The sequence below is a fragment of the Erinaceus europaeus genome, chromosome 3, assembly GCF_950295315.1.
Source record: "Erinaceus europaeus chromosome 3, mEriEur2.1, whole genome shotgun sequence".
In the NCBI taxonomy this organism is placed as follows: Eukaryota; Metazoa; Chordata; class Mammalia; order Eulipotyphla; family Erinaceidae; genus Erinaceus; species Erinaceus europaeus.
In genome coordinates, this window is record NC_080164.1 from 126,102,524 (window position 1) to 126,125,837 (window position 23,314).

Sequence of the window (23,314 nt, forward strand, 5' to 3'; positions counted from 1 at the left end):
CTACCTTTAAATAAGTAATCCTAGAAAAGTCAGAATGTTGGTTTTGGCTGGAGGAAACATTTCATTTTTCTCATGGAAGCCTCACAATAATCTCATAAAATTATTGTTATTATTGTTACTATTACTGTTGTTATTATATTTTATAGACAAGGAAAAAGACTTTCAGTAGGCCCCCCTGGGCAAGGGGACACAACCATGTAGATTTGAAGTCCAATCTACATGAGACAAAAACCCAAGCCTTTAAGTCAGTAGGCATTCAGACAAACTGGTTTTCTGTGATTGCTCAACCCACTGGCCAGCCACTGGGCAGCCACAGTTTGGGTTCTGTCTCTGTTTTGTTTTGTTTTAAAGACAGCGCACACTGAGGCCTTTTGTTTACCCAGCAATGTTGATTCATATTCCCTTAAATAAATTAACCTTCTCATCTTGTCTCACATTTAGATGGTAGTAAGTTCGTATATCAGTCGAAAACATGGTTAAAAGATATGGAAGATGAGGGAGAGAAGAACACAGTGGTTATGTGAAAGGCTTTCATGCCTGAGGTTCTGAAGTCCTAGGTTCAGTCTCTAGCATTACAATAAGCCCAAGCTGAGCAATGCCTAGGTAAACAAACACCTCAAAAAGCCATGAATACAAGTTTGTTTTTTGAAGCCCCCCTCCAACCCCTGTTCCAATCACAGTCTGTTCTAAAATCTTAAATGATTGGAATACCTGATAAATATTGAAATGTTGGAATAGTCGTTGTTCTGTACAAGAATGTTTGAAATTTTAACCAGTTTCTCTTAAATAGTAGATGCTTGGTTGATGATGCTGAGTCTAAGTACTAAATTTATGAGACCCTAAGACTCTGTACACTATGTGATGACACAGAAGATGTCTTGTTGAACTTCTGAAGACTGTTTTTGTACTATGTTCCTGACAGAACCCTAAGAAAGGCCCCTGGATTCTCTCCATGCGGAGAAAATATTGTAGAATAATGTGCATAACTTGCTAGACTCCAAAGACCTGGCTAAGAATAAAGTCCCTTGAAAATATGATCATTTTGGGGGCCAGGCGGTAGCTCAGTGGGCTAAGTGCACATGGTGTGAAAGGCAAGGTACTGGCGTAAGGATCCAGGTTTGAGCCCTGGCTCCCTACCAGCAAGGGGGGGGTGGGGGGGGAGGTCACTTCACAAGCAGTGAAGCAGGCCTGCAGGTGTATATCTTTCTCTCTTGCTCTCTGTCTTCCCCATCTCTCTTGATTTATCTCTGTTCTATACAACAATAACAGCAATAACAATAATAATAACAACAACAATAAACAACAAGGGCAACAAAAGGGAAAAATAGCCTCCAGGGGCAGTAGATTCATAGTGCAGGCACCAGAGATAAAATTGGAGGCAAAAAAAAAAAAAAAAGAAAGAAAGAAAGAAAGGAAGAAAAAGGAAGAAGAAGAAAAGAAAATATGATCATCTTGTATTGAACCAAAGTAAAAGACTCTGGGGTGGGGGCAAGGATTCAGGTCCTGGAACATGATGGCAGAGAAGGACCTACTGGAGGTTGAATTGTTATGTGGAAAACTGGGAAATGTTATGTATGTACAAACTATTGTATTTTACTGTCAATTGTAAACCATTAATCTCCCAATAAAGAAATTTTTTAAAAAATTAAATGCCATTAAAGAAAAGAATATGATCATCTAAGTGGCAATAAAGTTATTTTTCATATTTTAAAAGACTTGCACGTCTTCAATATTTTAACATAAAGCAACAAGTTCCCCATTGTGTCATCAATGTGACAAATTGGTTGGAATTCTCTGCAGATAGATAGGTCTGGTCTCTAAAATTCTGAAGACAATCATAGGCAAAAAGTGACGTCAACGTCACACAGCTGATCTTGGCCATGTCAGTACTCAGGACTGACTCAGTCTCCTCAAAGAACTTCTTCAGGGAATCTTAGTATGTGATGGAGGATTGGGAAGATGGTAAGAGGTTAATCTCTTCACAGCATAGCTATAATGTACTTTTCACAATTGTGGAATTCATTGTACAGGTGTATGGTGATAATTTAAATGTGACTATGCACATCTTGAATACATTGCAAAGAAAATGATTGGTATTTCATCTATCACTGCGTGGATTTGTCATTTTGTCGACTGTCTGCAGAGAGACATTTTTTTATTAGTGATTTAATAGTGATTAACAAGATTGTAGGATGAAAGGGGTAAAATCCCATACAGTTCCTACCACTAGAGTTCTGTATCCCATTCTCTCCATTGGAAGGTTGCCTATTCTTTATCCTCTGGAAGTATAGACAAAAATTCTTTATGGGGTGCAGAAGGTAGAAGATCTGGCTTCTGAAGTTGCTTCACCACTGAACATGGATGTTGGCAGGTCAATCTGTGCCTCAGCCTATTTCTGTCTTTCCCTGGTGGGATAGGGCTCTGGAGAGGTGAGGCTCCAGGACACATTGATGTGGTTGAGAAAAACATTTTATTTAATCCTTAGCTACTTTTACTCTGTTACTATTTCTAAATAATAGTACAAGTTTTGAGCCCAGTAAGCAAAAATTGGGGTTTTGCTCTGTCCACTGCCTTCAACTGACACAATAATAAGAAAGTGTAATGGTGGGAGTCAGGCTCAGTGGGTTAAGCGCAGGTGTTGTAAAGCTTTCAGTCCTAGCTAGGTTAAAAACTAGCCTGGCATAACTATTGAAACAGTCCCTTCAGTTGGTGTATTGCACCAAAGTATAGGTCTCTAGGGTGGGTGGGGAGGAGAATAAAGGTCCTGGAAAAGGATGACAGAGGACCTAGTGGGGGTTGTATTGTTATGTAGAAAATTGAGAACTGTTATGTATGTACAAACTATTGTGTTTACTGTCAAATGTAAAACATTAATCCTCAAAAAAGGGGGGCAAAAAGAAGAAGAAAAGAAAGAACTAGTCCCCTCAGGCAGTGCCCAGTCACTAATGTAAAACATTCCCTTTCGGAGGTGTCACTTTCCATCTCTGCTGCCCAGCTACATCACTAAATAGTGTCTGGAGGTTGAGGTGGTGGTGAATCCAGGCAGAGTCCCTGTCTGGTGCCCCATCATTGCTGGCCTCCACTGCTGACTTATTTAGCTAGTGAATTCTTGGGCAGCTTTGGCCTGGAAAATGCCCTTGTGCATCCCTAGCCACTTCCCATTGGCAGACTCAGCCTCTACTCAGCCCCAAGTAGCTCCAAGTTAAAACCTGAAACTGAGGCTGCTGGTAAATTTAGGGTATTTTGTACTAGTTCTTAGTTGAGATCCTGAGCTACCCAGAGTGTAAGAAGAAGCTGAGCAAATAAACCTGATCCTAAAATTAAAATAGGATAGCCAATCTTAGATCTTAGTATGGATACTAAGATAAATGGTAACATACATACTAGAATTTTTTTCACCTATCTCACACTAAAAAGTTTTCAGTATAAATTAACTCCTAGTGTTCTATATCCTTCGGCATAAAAAATACACCAAGTTCTCACCTTCTTTCCATCTACCAAAAGGATGAGCCCTGGGGAAGCCTGGGTGCTCTTGGTCCCTTTATTTCTGGACTCTCCTAGTCATCTAGGAGATGATCACATCAATCACATCAGGTGATTGAATTCATCCTCCTTGTGAGGCAGCAACAGTGGGGGAGGTATTAACAGAAAGGCTTTAGATTTCCCTTCTGCCTTCCAGTATATCTACTATTGTCTATCTAATCAACTTCTATGATTTAATACAGTTTGTTTGCTGAGTATTGCTAATGGATGAATGAAAGTATCTTTAGAAAACTGTTCCAGTCTAAATAAGGACAGAGAACTCATGACACAGACTCTAGCTCCCAGACCAGTTTTTTGCAACCCATTCACAATCTAGTTGCCATCAGGAAACCCTCTGGGGAAATTCCATAGCCACGACTGTTCCAAACCTATTTCTATGCTACACAAGTTTTCCAAGAGAGAACGTCCCTTAAACATCTAACCCCCCCCCTTCTCAGAACAATATTCACATGAGACAATATTTTCAGAAGCACCCAGGAAGTTAGTTTAGGTAAATAAAACTATGAGACCTACATTAACAAAGGATATTCTCTATAGTCAATTGAGAGTAACTCATATCTGGCCCATGTCCATCTTTGTGAGTTTTATATCTGGAGATTTAAATAACTGACATCTGAATCTGGTTGAATCCATGATAGCAGAGCCCACAGATAGAAAACAGTATGTACTAATATGTCTGTGTGTATGCATACAAAATGTGCATTTTTTACAGTGTTCCATAATTATTTTTAAAGTATCTATAATAAGGATCAACGTTAGTACTTCCACCACCAACTTATAAAGGAAGGTGAGATATGAGCTCCTTTAATAATAGAAGTTATGGGGGAGAGGCTGTGGGGCTGATTAAGCGCACATGGCACAAAGCGGAAGGACAGGCACAAGGAGCCAAGTTCGAGCCTCCAGCTCGAACCTGCAGGGGGTCACTTCACAAGTGATGAAACAGGTCTGCAGGTGTCTTTCTCTCCCCCTTTCTGTCTTCCCGTCCTCTCTCAATTTCTCTCTGTCCTATCCAACAACAATGACAGCACTAACAACAGCAATAATTACAACAACAACGATAAACAAGGGTAACAAAAGGGGGAAAAATAGCCTCCAGGAGTAGTGGACTCATGGTGCAGGTACCGAGCCCCAGCAATAACCCTGGAGGCAAAAAAAAAGGAGTTATATAATGTGAACTCCTTATAATATCGTGAAGCATAGCCAGAGTCTAATCAAACTCTAAGCTGAGTAAGGTTCATCGAGCTTCTGGATAAGCATGGGATTTTTATCATATTCTTATGAAAGCATACTATTCACTAATTTTACAAAAAGGTAATAAAATTCATGGAAAAGTACTCAATATTTGTAGTAGTTGTTATTTTGCTTGGGGGTGGGGGTAATTCGGTGTCCGCAGGATGATTCCACCACTTTTGGCAGCCATTTTTTTTTTACCTTTTTCAAATTTAATTATGATAGAGGTAGAAGTAAGAGGAGAGGGGAGAAAGAGAAAGTGAGAGAAGATACCTACATTTTGCTCCAGTGCTTGTGAAGATCACCACCCCCTTGCAGGTGGAGACTAGAGGGTTGAACTTGAGTCATCAAGTATGGTAACTTGTGGGCTTTACTAGTTGTGCCTCTGCCCAGTCCCTAGTAGTTTCTCTTTTGAATCTATATTTTTCATGTGTTAGCTGTATGGCTGGCTCTAGCAGCATAGCCTAGCATAGGTCCAGTTTCCTTTAGCTGTAAAGCTGAAATAAATTTCATCTGAATTTGGACTTTGGAGGGTCTTTGTGATGCTTAAATGAGATAAGCTATTCAGAGTGACTAGTATGTACTTGGCATGTGGGATGTATATGGAAGATGATAGTTATTCAAAAGCACAAGTTTGTTTATATAATAATCACTAGAGGGAGTCAGGCCGTAGCACAGCGGATTAAGCACACGTGGCGCAAAGCACAAGGACCGGCATAAGTATCCTGGTTCAAGCCCCAGCTCCCCACCTGCAGGGGAGTCACTTCACAAGCGGTGAAGCAGGTCTGCAGGTGTCTTTCTCTCCCCCTCTCTGTCTTCCTCTCCTCTCTCCACATCTCTCTGTACTATCCAACAACAACGACAACAATAATAGCTATAACAATAAAACAACAAGGACAACAAAAGGAAATAAATAATAATCACTAGACCCTGAAGGAGTCCTTAGTTGAGTTACTTGGTTCATCTTGCTACTTGGTCTACCATGATTATTTTGGGTTGTGCCTTTAATTACTAAGCTCAGTTTCTTTCTTCCAAATCTGAAGCATCTCAACCTACTGCCAATTTATTGTGATTACGTTTTGAACTAGACAACAGCAGGTAAAACTAACTAATGATGGAAGAAAAAAATGGAGATGAGGAGGGCTGGGGAGTGGTGTACCTGGTTAAGCACACACATTACCATGCACAAAGACTCAGGTTCAACACCCTCCCCCTGCTCCCCCCCACCAACTTCCCACTTGAAGGGGCACACTTCACAGTGGTGGTACAGGTCTGTAGGTATCTGTCTTTCTCCATCCTCTATTTATCTCTGTCCTGTCAAATAAAATACAAAAAAGAAAAAGTGGTCACTGGGAGTGGTGGATTCATCATGCCAGCACCAAGTTCCAGTGATAACCCTAATGTGGGGGAAAAAAGTGAGAGTGAGGAATATGGAGTAGTATGGAATATCTAATATGAATGCATTTTTAATTTTCTTTTAAGTTTTTTTTTTACAATATTTGTTTTACTATTTATTTTTTAGAAAAAGAGAGATAGACTGAAACTGTTCAACTCTGGATTCTGGTGGTGCTGGGGGCTGAACCTGGAACCTCAGAGCCATCAGATTGTATCCCCACCCCTATTTTTTCTAAAAAAAAAAAATTGTATTTATATACTTAGTTGTGTATATTTCACTTTAATGAAAAAACTTAAATGATTTAGATTATTTGTATATAAGAATTATATTACTAAATTCACTATGAAAAATACCAGTTTCATTTTTAAAGTCCAAATCAATGGATTTAGTGAAATTTTTGATTGTCTAAACTTAAAAACTGCATTGCACAGAATTATTTGGCCTATAGAAGTCTGTTTGATCTGAAACTATTTGGCCTGCAAACATTTGTCTAATCCACACTAAAAATCTGGAAGTTTTACATGAGAATCTGTATTTCTGGCTTCTGAAAATGTCAAATAGCTGCCAGCAATGTCCTGGAGTTGTGTATATTCATGTCAGGTATGTCAGGTATGGTGTTCCCTCTCCAGTTGGTTTTGGGGTCCCTGACTGTGACCCTGCCACAAAATGTGCTCATTAACTTTGCCTGCTTAGCCCAGTAGGCATTTGAGTCTGCCAGCCTGGTAAGCAAACACTAGTTTGCCAGTTACCTTTTCTTTTTAAAATCTCTAGTCAATTGTCCATCCTGAAGCTTTTTCAATAGAAGGATAGCTGGCAATCTATAAAAATTAAGATGAAACTGGGTTAGATAATCACTGTGTCTTACTTGCTTTATTCTTTCTGATAGCTAGCACAGCTAGTGCTCCTGAAATGTTTGCTGAGTGGGTGGAAAAGCCTCATAGAACATGCTGCCTACCTGTCTGCCGCTGTGCGGCTCCTGCAACTTCCCTTTTCAGGACAAGTAGGCTTGTGGCCCCACTGTGTTTCCAACTGCCTTTTGCTACTCATAGCACCGGATGGAGGATTAGGAAAATGAAAGGACAACTGTTGTCTATATTGTTTAAATTATTATATGAAGCAGGTTTTATTATTCTAAATTATCATCAGGCTAATTGCTGGACAGCCTCTCTTGTTACTGCTGGCTGGCGCCATTCAGCTGATCCTCTCTGCTGATATGTTCTCCCGGAGGAGAATTCTATGAGCTGGAAAAGTACCCAAGACGCCTCAACAGTGTACATACTGTAAGTGTTCCATTTCTGAACAATAGAAAATCTAACATATTCAGTGGCACTTAAAAGCATCTACTTTGAAATCAGGCTGCATGGGTTAAAATTCTGTCATCACATCCTGAGAGTTTTGTATGCAGGATGTATTTTTAATCTCTGTAGAATCTCCCTACTAGGGTTGTTGGAAGAATTATTACAAAGTATAAAAAGTACTTAGTGGGGGGGCTGAGTGGTGGCATGCCTGTTAAGTGCACATAGTACTTAAAGTGCAAGGACACATCCAAGGATCTGGGTTCAAGCCCCTAGCTCCCCACTTGCATGGGGGAAGCTTCACAAATGAAGCAGGTCTACAGGTGTCTGTTTTTCTCCCTCCCTCTCTATCTACCCCTCCTCTCACATTTTCTCTCTGTCCTACCCAATAAAAATGGAGGGAAAATGGCTGCTAAGAGCAGTGGATTTGTATTGCTGGCATAGAGCCCTAGCAATAACCCTGAAGGCAAAAAAAATTAATTAATTAAAAAAAATAAGTACTTAGTATCCTATCTGATATATAATAAATACCTGCTAAGTATCTGAGGACACTGTATATAAGAATATAAATATAATTGATACTTGCTGTAACCATTATACCTTACTCACTTTTAAATTAACTGTGTCATTTTCCTGACTTATATTAAAATAAGTCATTAATACTATAATTTGTGTTCTACAATGCTTCTCCTTCTGAGTTTGCTCTTCACCTCCAAGTGTAAAATATGAACTTGAATGGAATTCCTCTACCTGTTATTCTTAGTACTAAATGGTGTCTATGGTTCCCCCATCTAGAATGTAGGACTTAGAAGGGACTTATTTGCTACCTTGACCACCTTTCCCCCAAGAACTAGAGAATGTGAAGAAAGAGAGAAAAAAAAATAAGTGGGGAGTCAGGCGGTAGCGCAGCGGGTTAAGCACACGTGGCACAAAGCGCAAGGACCTGAGTAAGGATCCCGGTTCCAGTCTCCGCTCAGGCTGCCCACCTGCAGGGGAGTTACTTCACAGGCAGTGAAGCAATTCTGCAGGCGTCTATCTTTCTCTTCCCCTGTCTTCCTCTCCTCTCTCCATTTCTCTCTGTCCCATCTAACAATGACAACAATAATAACTACAACAACAATTTAAAAAAAAGAAAAAAGAAGTGTGATTGCTTTAGACCTGTTAATCATTGTGGTCACAGCTAGCAAAAGAAGATCAGAATTTAACTTGCAGAATGTGGCAGTGAAAAAATACCAGGCCTTCTGATTTTTGTATGATAAGTAGTTTATGTCTCACAATTATTATACAGGAAAGACATTGCACAATAATACTTTGGACATCATTTACAACACCAAGAAGTCTATAGACATTATCTCACTGACCTTGATGCTAGTATGCAGTCAGATTGGAAGTGGCACAGTGGATAAAGCTTTGGACTCTCAGGCATGAGGTCCTAAGTTTGATGCCTCGCATTGTATGTATTGGAATGATGGTCTAAGTCTCTCCTCACTCTTAGATACATACATTTCTCTGCTACAAAGTAAGCATTGGCTCAGCTGCTGTGATTTCACCTTTCTTAGAGGGACTTGAAGGATCCAACTCCTTCAGATCCAACTCCTTCAGACATACTCAGAATTCTCTCACAAGCACAATTTCTTATGAAATTAAATAAAAATCAACCAGAGAAGATAAGCTGAGCTTATTGTCTCTCTCTAAGCACACTCTTTCATTCCTTTTCAGCCTGTAATCTCTGGGATTTGCAGAGTTAAGCTAAATTAATTCTGAACCCCATATAAGTCTACCGCCATACCACCCTGAACATGCCCGATCTCTTCTGAACCCCATATAAATTATTGGCTTTTTCTATTCTTACACACTATCATCATTCATCAATACTGCCCTCTCTGGTGTGATCTAGACCATGGTGCCTTTTGCTTTTAATGACTGTGTGTGAATTCTTTTGCTTTTTTAATTTACTTATTTATTCCCTTTTGTTGCCCTTGTTGTTTTATTGTTGTTGTTATTGATGTCATTGTTGTTGGGTAGGACAGAGAGAAATGGAGAGAGGAGGGGAAGACAGGGAGAGAGAAAGATAGACACCTGCAGACCTGCTTCACCACCTGTGAAGTGACTCATCTACAGGTGAGGAGCTGGGGGCTTGAACCAGGATCCTTACTCTGGTCCTTGCGCTTTGCACCAACTGCACTTAACCCAATGCACTATCGCCCGACTCCCAATGATTTCTTAAAAGGATATACACAAGGCACCAGATCTATATGAGTCATTCACATGTTTTCATAGTTTAAATTCCTATTTGAGCATCTGATATATGCTATAGGTCTAGGTGCTTAAGATACTTCTTTGATCAAAACAAACATTTATGTTCTCAGGAGTTATAGAAGTGAATAAGAAAGACAATACACATGCACACTGACAACATGTTTAGGAAGTGAAGAGTGCTCTCCAAATAAAATCTGACCAGAAGCTGAGTTTGTTTCTATCTTATCTATTTGTAAAATTCTTTCAGGTCTTCTTAGAAGTATTGAGGGCAAACTAATTTTTTTAGAAAATAATCTGTAGAAGTGTTGTATGCTTTACATTGATTTGGTCTAGCTCTCCCCCTGCCAGGAAAATTGGTTTAGTCCTGCTAGTTTCAGGGCCTGCTTGTCCCCGCCCCCAAATAACCCCGACAGAGTTCGAGACTTTTTGGCGCCACCATGTGAGAAGGATGCAGGAGAGTTCTGTTTGGTGATTAGTTTGGGTTAGTTTATGAATCGTTGTTCATGAATAAAGAAATACAGCTTCTCAGCCCAGCCGCGTTTCTCTGGTCATCTCTGTAACCCGCCCGTGAAGCCAGCTCGGTTAAAACAACATATGGTGCCTACAACGTGGGACCGGAACTGCACATCTCTCAGATAAGTGAAGACAATTATGCTACCTATGCACTATGGCCTTCTCTTCTGCTTGTGAAGAGATCTCCAAAGGCGTCTGCCCTTTCTTCACAATACTGTTTTCCTGTTTCTGGAACATTTATCTCTGGACCACTCTGTGGTTTCTGCCCAACGCCAGCTTGCAGGAGCCCAACGCCAGCCCGCGTGAGCCAGCTTTCCGCCACGTGGCACAGGGCACTTGGCGTGGGCTCCCTCCACGCTGCTCGGCCACTGTGAGCAGGGCAGCAGACATGGCAGGGCCATGGGGCAGGGCCGCGGCAGCCTATCCTGGCCACCACCCCGGGGCACCTTAGCCCGTGCCTTCTGCACTGCTGGCCCGCCCGCCCTCGTGCTATGAAGTCTGGACAGATTACGGTCCCCCCGGAGACCTCGGGCTTCCTGCCAAAACTGGGCCCCCTGGCCGAGATCTCCAGCTTGGGTCTGAAGGCAGACGAGCTATAACATGCAGAGATTCATCTAGAGATCGCAACCTGCAATTCCTAGAAGTGGAGCTGCGCAGGAAGCCACCTCTGGATGGTGACCCCCCCAACAACAACTAAGACAGTACAGATCTAAATTCGTGTTTAAAATGACATGTCTTCGTAACAAAGGTTTCTCTCCTTGTGTATTAATGACCATGTTTACATGTGTGTTTAAAGTTTGGTAACATTAACTTTAAGGTTAACAATGTAACTTTAAGGCTATATTCTTACCAGACAAAGTTAAATGAAAAAGGTTTTCAACGTAATTCTCATAAAGATAAAATTAACTTACATTTAAAGTCTGAGGTAAAAATTAGTTAAAAATCAATATATTTTAACCAAGTTGGTCTAAACAAAATCTGCGCACACCTAGGGTGTGTCTCCATCTTGAATGGGTGTAGCAAAAGGTTAAATAGACTTGTTGATATGTAAAACTCTCGATTACCTTCTCTATTAGAAATGGTAGATTACATAAAGGCTATGCTAATGATTCTCATGCCTGAGGTTTTCTTTCCTTGATTCTTATGTCTACCTTTTCACATTCTATTGTTTAAACTTTAAACAACCTTAAAATCACTCTAAAAAAGACTTCTAATTGTGATAGAGTTATCAATTGTGGTAAACTTCTAACCTGCTACAAGTTTTGTTTCATAAGTAAGTGAATTGCAGCTGTCAAGTTCTCTACAGAAAAGCCAAATTCTCGCAGCGGACCTTCCTCATACAACGTTTCACCCCCTGGCATTCTTCCGTGGACATCTGCTTTCAACTGGCACTCCTGTTGGACTCACTGGTCTCAAACACTGACTGCAGCCAGCTGCCTTTGGGACTCTAGGCCGTTCCCCGCCCCCATGCTAAAAAATGCCCATCGAGGCAAGTACGCCCCCCAGAGGCAGGAAATGTTTTTTTTTAAGCTGATAAAGTTTTGCCCACAGAGGCAAAAAATGGCCCCCTCAGGCCTTCCCTTGGCAGCACACTGGTTCTTGTTACTTGCTTACATGTTTCTCCGTGTTTGTGCCAGTTTCTTTTTTGAAAATGCCTGTACGATATAGGTTTCTGTTCACCCCACACCCCTGATACTGTAGTCATTTAGTTAAAAAGAAAAGGGGGAATTGTTGTATGCTTTACATTGGTTTGGTCTAGCTCTCCCCCTGCCAGGAAAGTTGGTTTAGTCCTGCTAGTTCCATGGCCTGCTTGTCCCCGCCCCAAAATAACCCCGACAGAGTTCGAGACTTTTTGGCGCCGCCATGTGAGAAGGATGCAGGAGAGTTCTATTTGGTGATTAGTTTGGGTTAGTTTATGAATCGTTGTTCATGAATAAAGAAATACAGCTTCTCGGCCCAGCCACGTTTCTCTGGTCGTCTCTGTTACCTGCCCGTGAAGCCAGCTTGGTTAAAACAACATAGAAGTACTTTGAGTTTCTCACACATACCATGAAAATATTGAGTTGCTGGAAAAGTCATGATGCATTTTGCATAGAAAAAAAAAAGCAGAAAAAACTATGTCAGGTATATGGAAAAAAAATGCTCCAAGTCATTGATTATCAGATAAATGAACATAAAGGCAACAATGAGATGCCACTTGACACCAATGAGAATACCATACACTAGAAAGGACAGTAACAACAAATGTTGGTGAGGATGTGAAGGAAAAAGAACCCTTCTACAATGCTGCTGAGAATGCAAATTGGTCCAACCCCTGTGGAAAACAATCTGAAATCAATCTACCCTGTGACCCAGCAATTTATCTCCTGGGGATATATTCAAAGGAAATAAACACATTCATCTGAAAAGATCTGTATATGCTTATGTTCATAACAGCATAATTTGTAGTAGTTTTCCAGTCTAGGAAACAAGCCAGATGTCCAATGACAGATGAGTAGCTAAGAAAGTTGTTGTATGTGTACAGAAGGAAATACTATCCAGCCATAAAAAATTATGAAATTATCTCCTTTGCTTCATCCTGGGTGGATCTTGAAGATATTATGTTAAGTGAGATAATTTATAAAGAGGACAAATACCAGATGATCTCACTTAAAAGTGGAACATAGGGAGTCTGGTGGTAGCACCGCGGGGTAAGCGCATGTGGCGCAAAGGGCAAGCACTGGCGTGAGGATCCTGGTTAGGGCCTACAGCTCCCTACCTGCAGGGAAGTCGCTTCACAGGCGGTGAAGCAGGTCTGCAGGTGTCTATCTTTCTCTCCCTTCCGTCTTTCCCTCCTCTCTCCATTTCTCTCTGTTCTATCCAACAACGATGACATCAACAACAACAACAACAATAATAAGTACAACAACAAAACAAGGGCAACAAAAGGGAATAAATAAATAATTTTTTTTAAAGTGGAACATAAGGGGACTAGGTGGTAGTGCAGCGGGTTAAACGCACATGACACAAAGCGTAAGGACCCAGTTTGAGCCCCCAGCACCCCACCTGCACGGGAGTCGCTTCACAAGCAGTGAAGCAAGTCTGCAGGTGTCTATCTTTCTCTTCCCCTCTCTGTCTTCCCCTTCTCTCTCGATTTCTCTCTGTCCTATCTAACAATGACAGCAATAACAACAATAATAATAACAACAACAATGATAAACAACAAGGGCAACAAAAGGGGAAAGATGGCCTCCAGGAGCGCTGGATTGGTAGTGCATGCACCCAACCCCAGTGATAACTCTGGAGACAAAAAAAAAAAAAAATGGAGCATAAGAAACAAACCTAAAAGGGAAAACCCAAACCTTGGACTGGTCAGAGAGTAACTGCACCAAAGCAAAAGACTCTGGGGAAGGAGGGACTGGGAGGGACTTAAAAGGGTCATGGGGTATTGATGTACCTGTATGTCAATAGTCATATCATAAATCACTAACCCCCTAATACATGAAAAAAAATAGGAAAGAAAGAGAGAAAGAAAGAAGGAAAGAAAGAAAGGAGGAAAGAAAAGTGAGATAAAGAGAAAGAAAGAGGAAGAAGGAAATGGAGGTAGTGGGAAGGGGAGAGGGACCTATGGTATATTGACATTAAAGTTTTAGTGATGAGTTTTAAACACATACACAGGTGTGAAATTACAAGACTAAAATTTTATAATATCGTAAACCATCTTAAGTCAGTAAAGAAAAAAAAAAAAAAAGAAAAGTACATCATGAAGTTTCCAACAACCCCCTGAAGTCCTGCAAGCATATATTCTGGAGGCACCCATGTCTCCTTAATCAGCCAGGGCAGCCACCACACAGCTTCGAGAGAATAGTGTGACTGCTATGGACAGACACAAGGAAACTTATCATGAGTAAGGAGACCAGTTTTTCTCTATTATTGTGTGCAGTTTTCACTCCATAACCCCCCCCACCTCTAACCACCATTACCCTACAAAGACATGTGCAAGTCATTAGGAAAAATACCAGGAGAGCAATGGCATTCTGAAATCAAGGCTATCAATCTTGATCAGCAGTTTATCCACTGGGTAACACAAAACTCTCCTGCCTATGGATTTCTTCTAAAAGGTAATCAGAAATGATATGTCTGGAAAAAAGAGCAACTAGCCATTAAGAAAAAAAGAAAACTCCTTATTTCTTACAACCTGATCCAGTGTATTCTCTCTTGTTATTTTTACTATGGTTATTAGCACGGGGAAGTCCATAAGTATTAAGTCAGACAGGGGCTGAGCAGTGGTCACCTGGTTAAGTACACATGTTACAATGCACAAGGACCCAGCCAGGTTCAAGCACCTGGTCCCCAACTGAAGAGGGAAAGTTTCACAAGTGGTAAATTAGCAGTGCTGCAGGTGTCTCTCTCTTCCTCTCCCCTCCCTTCCCCCTCAACTTCTCTCTGTCTTATCAAATAATAACCAAAAAAAATTTTTTTAAAGATATTAATCCAGGGAAGAAATTTAGTGATGCAATGGATCAAGGTGAAGATTAGAGTTCAGAGGCAATCTCTGACAGTCACCTAGCAGGTCAGTGACAGAATTATGAGGAAAGCCAATCCCCCATCCCACCCACCTCCTAGTGCAGTGTCCACAGCACTGCTTCCAAATGAGGTCACCAGGCATGGGCTGCCTGGCCCTGTCAGCTGACTATCAAGGAAGCCAGGCAGGTGACAGACAAAATGTCTAAGATGTACATGAAGAATTTTTAGTTGAGAAAACAACAAATAAAAGAAGGGGTGAGGGTAGGGTTAAGTTGAGAGGCATAGGGAGATAAGGGTCTAACAAGTATATGGACTCAGAGTGGTGATGGGGGGAGAGGGGATAGCATAATGGTTATGTAAAGAGACTTTCATGCCTGAGGCTTTGGAGTCCCAGGTTGAATCTCCTGAACAACCATAAGCCAGAGCTGAGCAGTGCTGTGGTAAAAAAAAAAAAAAAAAAAAAAAGAAGAAAGGAAGAGAAAAGAAATAAGAAAAGAGAAGAAAAGAAAAAAGAAAAGAACAGAAAAGAAAAGAAAAGAAAAACTACTGACACAGCAAGTATATGGTCTCACTCCTTGGTGAGGGGGAGCTGGTATACTTTCCAAGGTAAAGAACTCCCTATGTGTCAGGACACTGTGTACTACTGAAGGACGCTAGACTTGCCATTCTAATGTCACTGGGCCTCCAGAGGGACACAGGGTCACACAATTTTCAGTCTCACTTCTGGTCCTGGTATCTAACATATGCTCTAGATGGATGTTAGGTATCAGTGAGCTAAAGCATTGTGCCAGGTGCTTAACTGACATCACCACATCAGATGGGTTTTCTTTTCAGCCTCATTTCAGCAGAGAGAAAACTGAGACTTGGAAAAGTTTCATGATTGGCCCAAGGGCATAAAGCTAGTGAATGTCAAAGTCAAAATTCTAAGACTCCTTCCCCAAAGGATGGTAGTTCAAAGCCTGGGCTCTGGGGTCAGACTGCATGGGAGTGAATCTCAGATCTGCTGCTTGCAGGCTGTGTAGTATGTAACTTATCACTTAGGCTCCCAAGCCTCCCCTTTCTTCACTTGTCAAACTGGATAATTATAGTATTTTCCTCACAAAATGGTAATGGTGATTAGATTAACATAGTAACTACAGACCCATGCCTAACAAGTTACCAATCATAACTAGTTATATGGTAGTTAACTGGCCTTCAGCTACAGGTTGAATCATGTGCAATTGCTATCATAGCAGATCAAAAACTATCAAATATTAACAAATTTACATGGTTCAGCCTAATACTTCATAGGTATTCATTCTTTGTAACAATGACTCCCTTATTCATTCATAATTCAGAAAGGACGGATGACTTAATTACCTCAAAATAATTTGGGTGCCTCTTTATTAGTGATTTTATAACGATGAACAGATTGTAAGATAACAGGGGTATATTCCATACAGTTCCCACCACCAGAGTTTCATGTCCCATCCCCTCCATTGGAAGCCTCCCTATTCTTTATCCCTCTGGGAGTATGAAGTAAAATTCTTAGTGGAAGGTTCAGTAATTTCTTCTCCACTGGACATGGACATTGGCAGTGAGGTGATTTTTTAAATTTACCTGCCTTGCTCATTTCTCTAAAGAATCTCATAAAACTACTTTACCATGTGTAGGAACCAGGTTTGAGCCTACCCCCCCCACACACTGCATTGAAAAAAACTTTGGTGCTATGGTATCTCTCTCTTTTACTCTTTGCCTCAATCCTAAAAAAAAAAATCTCACATAAAAATTATCTTTCCTTCTAGTGTCCTATATTATCCCCCCGACACACACGCGCACGCGCGCGCACACACACACACACACACACACACACACGATGGCCAATACACACTATTTATGGAGTCAACAATCTATTAAGGATTTTGTCACAGGGATCACAGAGGAAGATACACTTGAAATGGATTTTTACTCTATAGAGCTGGATTTAGGAGGAAATTACTGGTGGAATGAACAGGCATTGGTGCCTGGCTCCTTTAAACCAATGTGAATGTTCTGTTGTTTGAGAGAAGGTTATTAACTATATAGGTGGTTGCCGGGCAGCAGTGGGAGGTTGTTCATTTTGACACATTCAAAATGAACTTTGTGATCTGGCCTCTCCTGAATTCTGGTTTTGCGGAAAGAACCTGTAATGGAAGGATATGCAATTCAGTTTTGCTATTTGGAGAGGCTGGAGGTTGAAGGAAAATGTTGCCCAGAAGGGTAGAGGACTACTTTTGAAAGAATGCGTCCATGGTACAAATATCTATGAAATTCAAATGGAACATTCTAGAGGGAGAGCCTATCTAGTTAATATAGGCACAGCCTATATAAAATTAGTCTAGGCTCTGAAGAGCAATGAACATCCTTGAGAATGTTCTGACTTTGTTGGTATCTGGAATGGAGATTACTACTCTATTTAAGGCATATACTCTATTTTATTTTACTTTACTTTATTTTATTTTATTGTTTTTGCCTCCAGGGTTATTTATGGGGCTTGGTGCCTGCACTGTAAATCCACTGCTCCTGGAGATCATTTTTTCACTTTTGTTGCCCTTGTTGTTTATCGTTGTTGTTTTTATTATTGTTGTTGTTATTGCTGTCATTGTTGTTGGATAGGACAGAGAGAAGTTGAGAGAGGAGAGGATGATAGAGATGATAGAGAGGCAGCAAGAAAGATAGACACCTGCAAACCTGCTTCACCCCCCCCCCCGAACAGGATCCTTACGCTGGTCAGTGCGCTTTGTGCCATGTGCACTTAACCTGTTGCGCTGCTGCCCTGCCCCCTAGGCATATACTCTGTTTAATGGCCCCTGTGATTCCAGAATGCTACGTGTGTGTGTTGTTGTTGCTGTTGTTGTTGTTGTTGTTGTTGAGGGGTCAAGGGAAGCATAGTCCCTTTTTCTCTTCTTTCCATAGCCATAATGGTAATTTGCAGATCTTTTAAAGGACATCTACAAATTAACTGTGGCTCCTATGATTAATTTTTTTCCCCCACCATAGCAGCAGTAAACTAATGAAAATACATTTACACAGTCACAAACTCAGTCACACTCCCAGCCCTGTTTTCTTTCTGTGTGTGCTATTCCTTTTCTCTCTTTGTGTCTATGGTTACTGTTAAGCTTGACCCCTACAGTCTGGGGCAAATACCAAAACCTGAATCAAACACTACTTATTCACACAGCTGCAACGGATAGCTGTTTCAGGGAGTCGGGCTTAAGTAGAATTCCTTGAGCTGGTTGTCATTTGGTCAGCATGTTGTGGTTCCACCCACAAAAGTGAGCTGCCGTGCACTCCACTGTGCTGAGTTTTATTTAAAACACTGTGCTTTGTGGGTTTTCTTTATTGAAAACACCCTCTTTGAGAGTATTTATGTCTGATATGATATTTATTTATTTATTTATTTATTTATTTATTATCAGAACACTGCTCAGCTCTGGCTTACGGTGGTGGTGGACACTGAACCTAGGACTTTTGGTGCCTCAGGCACAAGAATCTTTTTTGTTTGTTTGTTTTTTACAAGACCATTATACTCTATCCCAGCCTGTCTGAGAGGATTTTTACAGTAGTGAACCTGGTTGTTGGGGAAAAAAATTGTTCATTCTCCCTACCTTTCTAGTTTCTAGGAGAAACTGTTGCTTACAAAAACCATAGCTAACTTAACTCTACTACAAAGAACCTTGAGTGGAGGGGGTTGGGTGGTAGCGCAGCGGGTTAAGCGCACATGGCACAAAGTGCAAGGACCAGCATAAGGATCCCGGTTCAAGTCCCGGCTCCCCACGTGAAAGGGGCCACTTCACAAGTGGTGAAGCAGGTCTGCAGGTGTCTGTCTTTCTCTCCCCCTCTCTGTCTTCCCCACCTCTCTCCATTTCTCTCTGTGCTATCCAACAATAATGACAGCAATAACAACAACAATAACTACAACAACGATAAACGACAAGGGCAACAAAAGGGGAAAAACGACCTCCAGAAGCAGTGGATTTATAGTGCAGGCACTGAGTCCCAGCAGTAACCCTGGAGGCAAAAAAAAAAAAAAAAAAAATGAGTGGAGACTGGCAAGGGCAGGTGGAAGAGCAGAGCAGACAGGGATACTGAACAGTGAGAAGTGGTGTGACTCCTCTTTTGTTAGCTCCACTTAAAAAAATACTTTATTTATTTATTGGATAAAGACAGAGTGGAACTGATAGGAAAGGGGAAGAGAGAAAGAAACACACCCTGAGTACTGCTTCATCACTTGTGAAGTTTTTCCCCTATAGATGGGAACCAAGGGCTTGAACCTGGATCCTTGAGCATTGGTTACATGTGTACTCAACCAGGTGCACTACTGCTAGCTCCACTTGTCACAGTACATGCTCTGGGAAAGGGTAGGAGGTGACTCACTCAGGACAACCACTTTCCTAAAGGCAGCCTGACAGATGGCAGGAGGGCACACAGAACTCAGTGTGCCAGCAGCCATGGAGAAACCGGTTCTGGGTTCTGGCTGCGTGTACTTCCCCTTACATCAGGGGGCCTGCTGTCAGGCAGTCTGGCGGGTGATTGGCTGGGAGGAGGGCAGTAATCCGAACTGCCTTTTGTACTTGGCTAATCAGGGCAGCCGTTTGATTGCAGGTTCCGAGCAGAGGTGCCTGGGTGGTGTCAGACACCTGTGCCTTAGCTCTAGGCTTCCAGGAGCTGGCTCCAGCGGATTCCCCCTAGGCTGGCTTCTGTGTCACCTCCTCAAGCCACTGAGCCCCTTCGGTGAGCTTGGCCCTGTGTCATGCTGGTGAGCGATGCTCAACAGAAAACAGACCAAGATGGAAACTGCTTAGATTTCTTCTATATGGTGAGTTCATCTTATGCCAGATATTTTCCCACATGGCATTATTTCTACATTTACCTGGACAGAAATGTCAATGTTGAGAAGGTAAATAAACTAAAATAAGACAGAAAGTTGTTCAATTTAGGCTTTTATGGTGAGCTGAAATTACCACGTGATTAGACTGTCAGGTGTACTGGCAAAATAATAGCAAAGAACAAAGCTGCAAATGGGGCTTGGAGTAGTTGACTGATTACTGTTATTTTTTTTGGCAATTGACCATTCATTGTACACTAGTTCCTGATGAGAAACTCAAGTGATGATAGACTAAAATACATTGTAATTAAGGGAAATATATGTGTGTGTGTGTGTGTGTGTATTCACTTGTATGATAATACTTAATAAAAAGCCATGCTAACCAGCTTGAGCTCCTCCAATAATGCAACCCTCTACTTTTCTGTCTAATTTGAATTATTACCACTTATTTTTTTTAAAAAGTTTTTCTTTGTCAGGTCTGTCCACCATAGAAGAGTTAGTGAATTTAACTTCAGCAGGCGATTTTCTCTGTATCAGCTGGCTCACTTCACTTGACCCTACATTCAAGAGAAATGTATCCTATCATTCAAATTCACTTACATTTGAGAAGTAATAGAGATGCTTAGAAACATGAAGTCATGCTTCTGATGAAGCTTTAAGTCTGGGTGGATTTCATTGGACTCATAAATTGATGGACATATGCTCCAGAGACTCTTCTGTTCTGGGCTGCTCTTAGCACACTTGTGACTTGAGAATCTGAGTGATCCAAGCTGGTTAAAAAGACTAACAGTTTGGAACTAGTGCTCACATCCCTGTCTGTCTTATCATGACAGGAAAGACTGAGTTTTTCCACCAATTATGGTTTAATGAAAAGTTTCCATAAATACTAAAAGTCCATTTATAACTTCAAAAGGTTCTGAGACTACTGACCACCTTAATAATTGTAAAGCTACAGACATCACTGTGAAAGGAAAGTGTTCACCAATTATAATGATTCAGTTCTGGCAGTATCAGGAATAGAGAATAGACAGAGGAGGGAGGAAGAGAGGGAGGGAGAGAGAGAGAAGGAGAGAAAACCATAAACATCTAGAAATCATTCACTTATATAGCCTGTCATCTTAGAGTAGTTCTTTGTTGTCTAATGTTTACAGTCAGATGGAAATTTCCATCTTTCTCAGTTACATCATCTTTCATGAAAATATGTTCCTATAAAAAGATCAACATATTAGTAATTCCTGGAGAGCTAGTTGAAAGACTTCTATCTCTAGTGAAATAGTATATAATGTCATAACTCCCCCCTCCTTTTTTTTTTTTTTACCAGAGCACTGTTCACTGCTCAAATCTTTCTTATAGTGTTGTGTGGGATTGAACTTGGGACTTTGGAGCCTCTGGCTTTTTTGCATAATAATTATGCTATTTTCACCCACCCCACATAGTTCATTTAGAGTATAGAAAGACCATTTGTATGTATCTGAAGAGTAGTAGGGGAACCCCAATGTATAACTTAGTACAGTGGTTCATAATTAATATATCTTATATATGTACATACACACATATTTTACATCTTAGGAATGATATCGTTAAAAAAAGAGAATGTCATTGTTATGGAATTAAATCAGGTGGAGGGTGAAGTATCAAATTCATTTTTTCTCCAGTGACAATTTGTGTGTGTGTGTGTGTGTGTGTGTGTGTGTAAGACATTTATTAGAAAAAGAACTAAGGGTAAGTTTTATGTAGGAAACACCCTCCCTTCTGGAGCTGTGGAATGCCCTCCAGCTCCCTTGCCTGCTGCTGCATGGGGAGTGTCCCCTCTGGGGTGTCAGAACTCACACAATGGGGCACAATAGAGCTCACTCAGTTTCCCCCTCCCAGATGCACATGGTGTGCCCTTCTGGCTCTGCCTGAAAAGTTGAGCTATGCAAATCAAAGGCTGCTTTCTTGAAATACCTCCCTTCCCCCACTCCTCCCTTTACCTCTCTCTCTCCTACCCACTCCCTGCTGCCCTACCCACCCCCCAAAAGAAAGAAAGAAAGAAAAAGAGAGGGGGAAAGACTCAGCTCTAGATCATAGCCTCTGCCCTGATTTTCTGATTGGCGGGTGGGCGGGGAGGGTGGGGGGGCGATGCTGGAAGCTCTGAAGCTGAAGAGCAGGGCACGGCCTCCCTTTGTTCCACGCACACAGTCTTTAGGACAAGCTAGCAGGCTGGAGTTCCAAAGCCTTAGACACAGTTTTGGGAGTTGGAGTGGGGTGGGGGGTGGGGGGGCAGCTTTCATATCTCCAGTCCTCTCTAGATGACTTCATTAAAATGTCACTAATTAATAGGAAACGGTTGGTCTTCCATGTGAGACCAAACCTCTACAAGCTACTCGAAAACAAACATATAAAAACCTCTAGTAATTGAATGCTCACATTTTGGAGCTAAGAGGGAAAAATAAAAGCTCAGGACAATGGGGTGATTTTCTTACTTAGTGGGACTTAAAAAATGGACGTCAGATGCTGGTCGCTATGTGGCATTTGCAGCTTATCATCTGATATCACAGAGAACGGAGCTCTTAAGGGAGTTTTTTTTTTTTTTTTCTTTCTGTGAACTGAAACCCGTAGTGTTGCTCTGATGTTCAGTCAAGTGATCCAGAGTGAGTGAGTCCTGGCGTCAGACACTTAAGTAGAACTTTGTATACTCTATGCCTGGTTTTGAAGTACAAACTCTGGGCAAGGAATTTAAATGAGCCCCACCCTTAGTAGTGAATGGCTGTCTGGAATCACTTATTTTTTTTCCCCAAGTCCCAAAGCTCCTTTGTGACTCACCAAGCTCCCAGTAGTGAACCAGGGAAGTAGCTCACTTGGTCAGTGCGTTGTTTTGCCATGTGGACTACCCACGTTCAAACTGGCCCCCAATGCATGGAAGGAAGCTTAGTTTCTGTGACCTCTTTCAATATCTAAATAAATAAAGGACTCCCAACAGACCCGTGTCTCTACACCCAGAAGCGAGCACTCCAGACCTGCCCTCCAGCAATGGTGGTCTCAGCAATTAGACCCTGAGTCCAAGTGTGAGTCTCCAAGTTCCTCCCTTATCTTTTGCAACCAGAGGCAGGTCTCACTGGCCTGGTATTCTGCAATGATTTCATAGTTGTTTATTAATCGTGTCTCATTAGTCCTTCTGTCTAATGCATGTAGGTCAGTATCATTGTCCCAGTGTGGAAGGTGATGAAATGAAATGACTTGTCTAAAGCACCAAGATGTTAATTAGGAAGTGGTTTCCTCCTTTGCTTTCTGTCTTTCTGTCCAAAGGGAGCTCAGAAGTTCCCAAGCCCCTTCCCTCAGCAGTTCTTCCCCCAGCACTGAAAAGACTTCAGTGCAAAATACCCTGCTCTCTTAACTGGATCACTCAGGGTTAGAGGCTTATGGACAGTGAAGTGAACTGACAAGACGTGCTCCCATCCATATGCATGCTATGGCCAGCATGCCCACCTCAACAACTCAAGAGCCCAGGGTTTTGCTGCTAAAGTTCATCTGAAGCCTGAGAAGGACAGTCACCTCTCAGTTAGGGTCTTTTCCTCCAGAAGCTTGATCACTCATTTATTACCAGCTTCTGCCCAGGCCCCTTGACAAGGGTGGACAGCTAAGGAGTCCAGGGTGAGCCCAGTCTGAAGGCTCAGGCCACATTGCCTCCGAAGGTATTTCAGGAATGTTAATGGCATGCCTGAGTGGAGGGCTTCAGAGCCAGGA

At 41.6% G+C, this 23,314-nt stretch overlaps 1 protein-coding gene across 4 annotated transcripts in view; it reads left to right on the forward strand.

The window, feature by feature from the left end:
* SHROOM3 (shroom family member 3) overlaps positions 1 to 23,314 on the forward strand; it is a 384,232-nt gene that overhangs the window by 167,461 nt on the left and 193,457 nt on the right. For 2 of the 4 annotated variants that reach the window (XM_060187905.1, XM_060187907.1), the window contains exon 1: positions 19,376 to 19,579. The exons of the other annotated variants lie outside the window; for them this stretch is intronic. The gene's annotated coding sequence lies outside the window, so the exon portion shown is untranslated. Of the gene's footprint in view, positions 1 to 19,375; positions 19,580 to 23,314 lie in introns of those variants that run through there. 4 annotated transcript variants of the gene reach the window in all.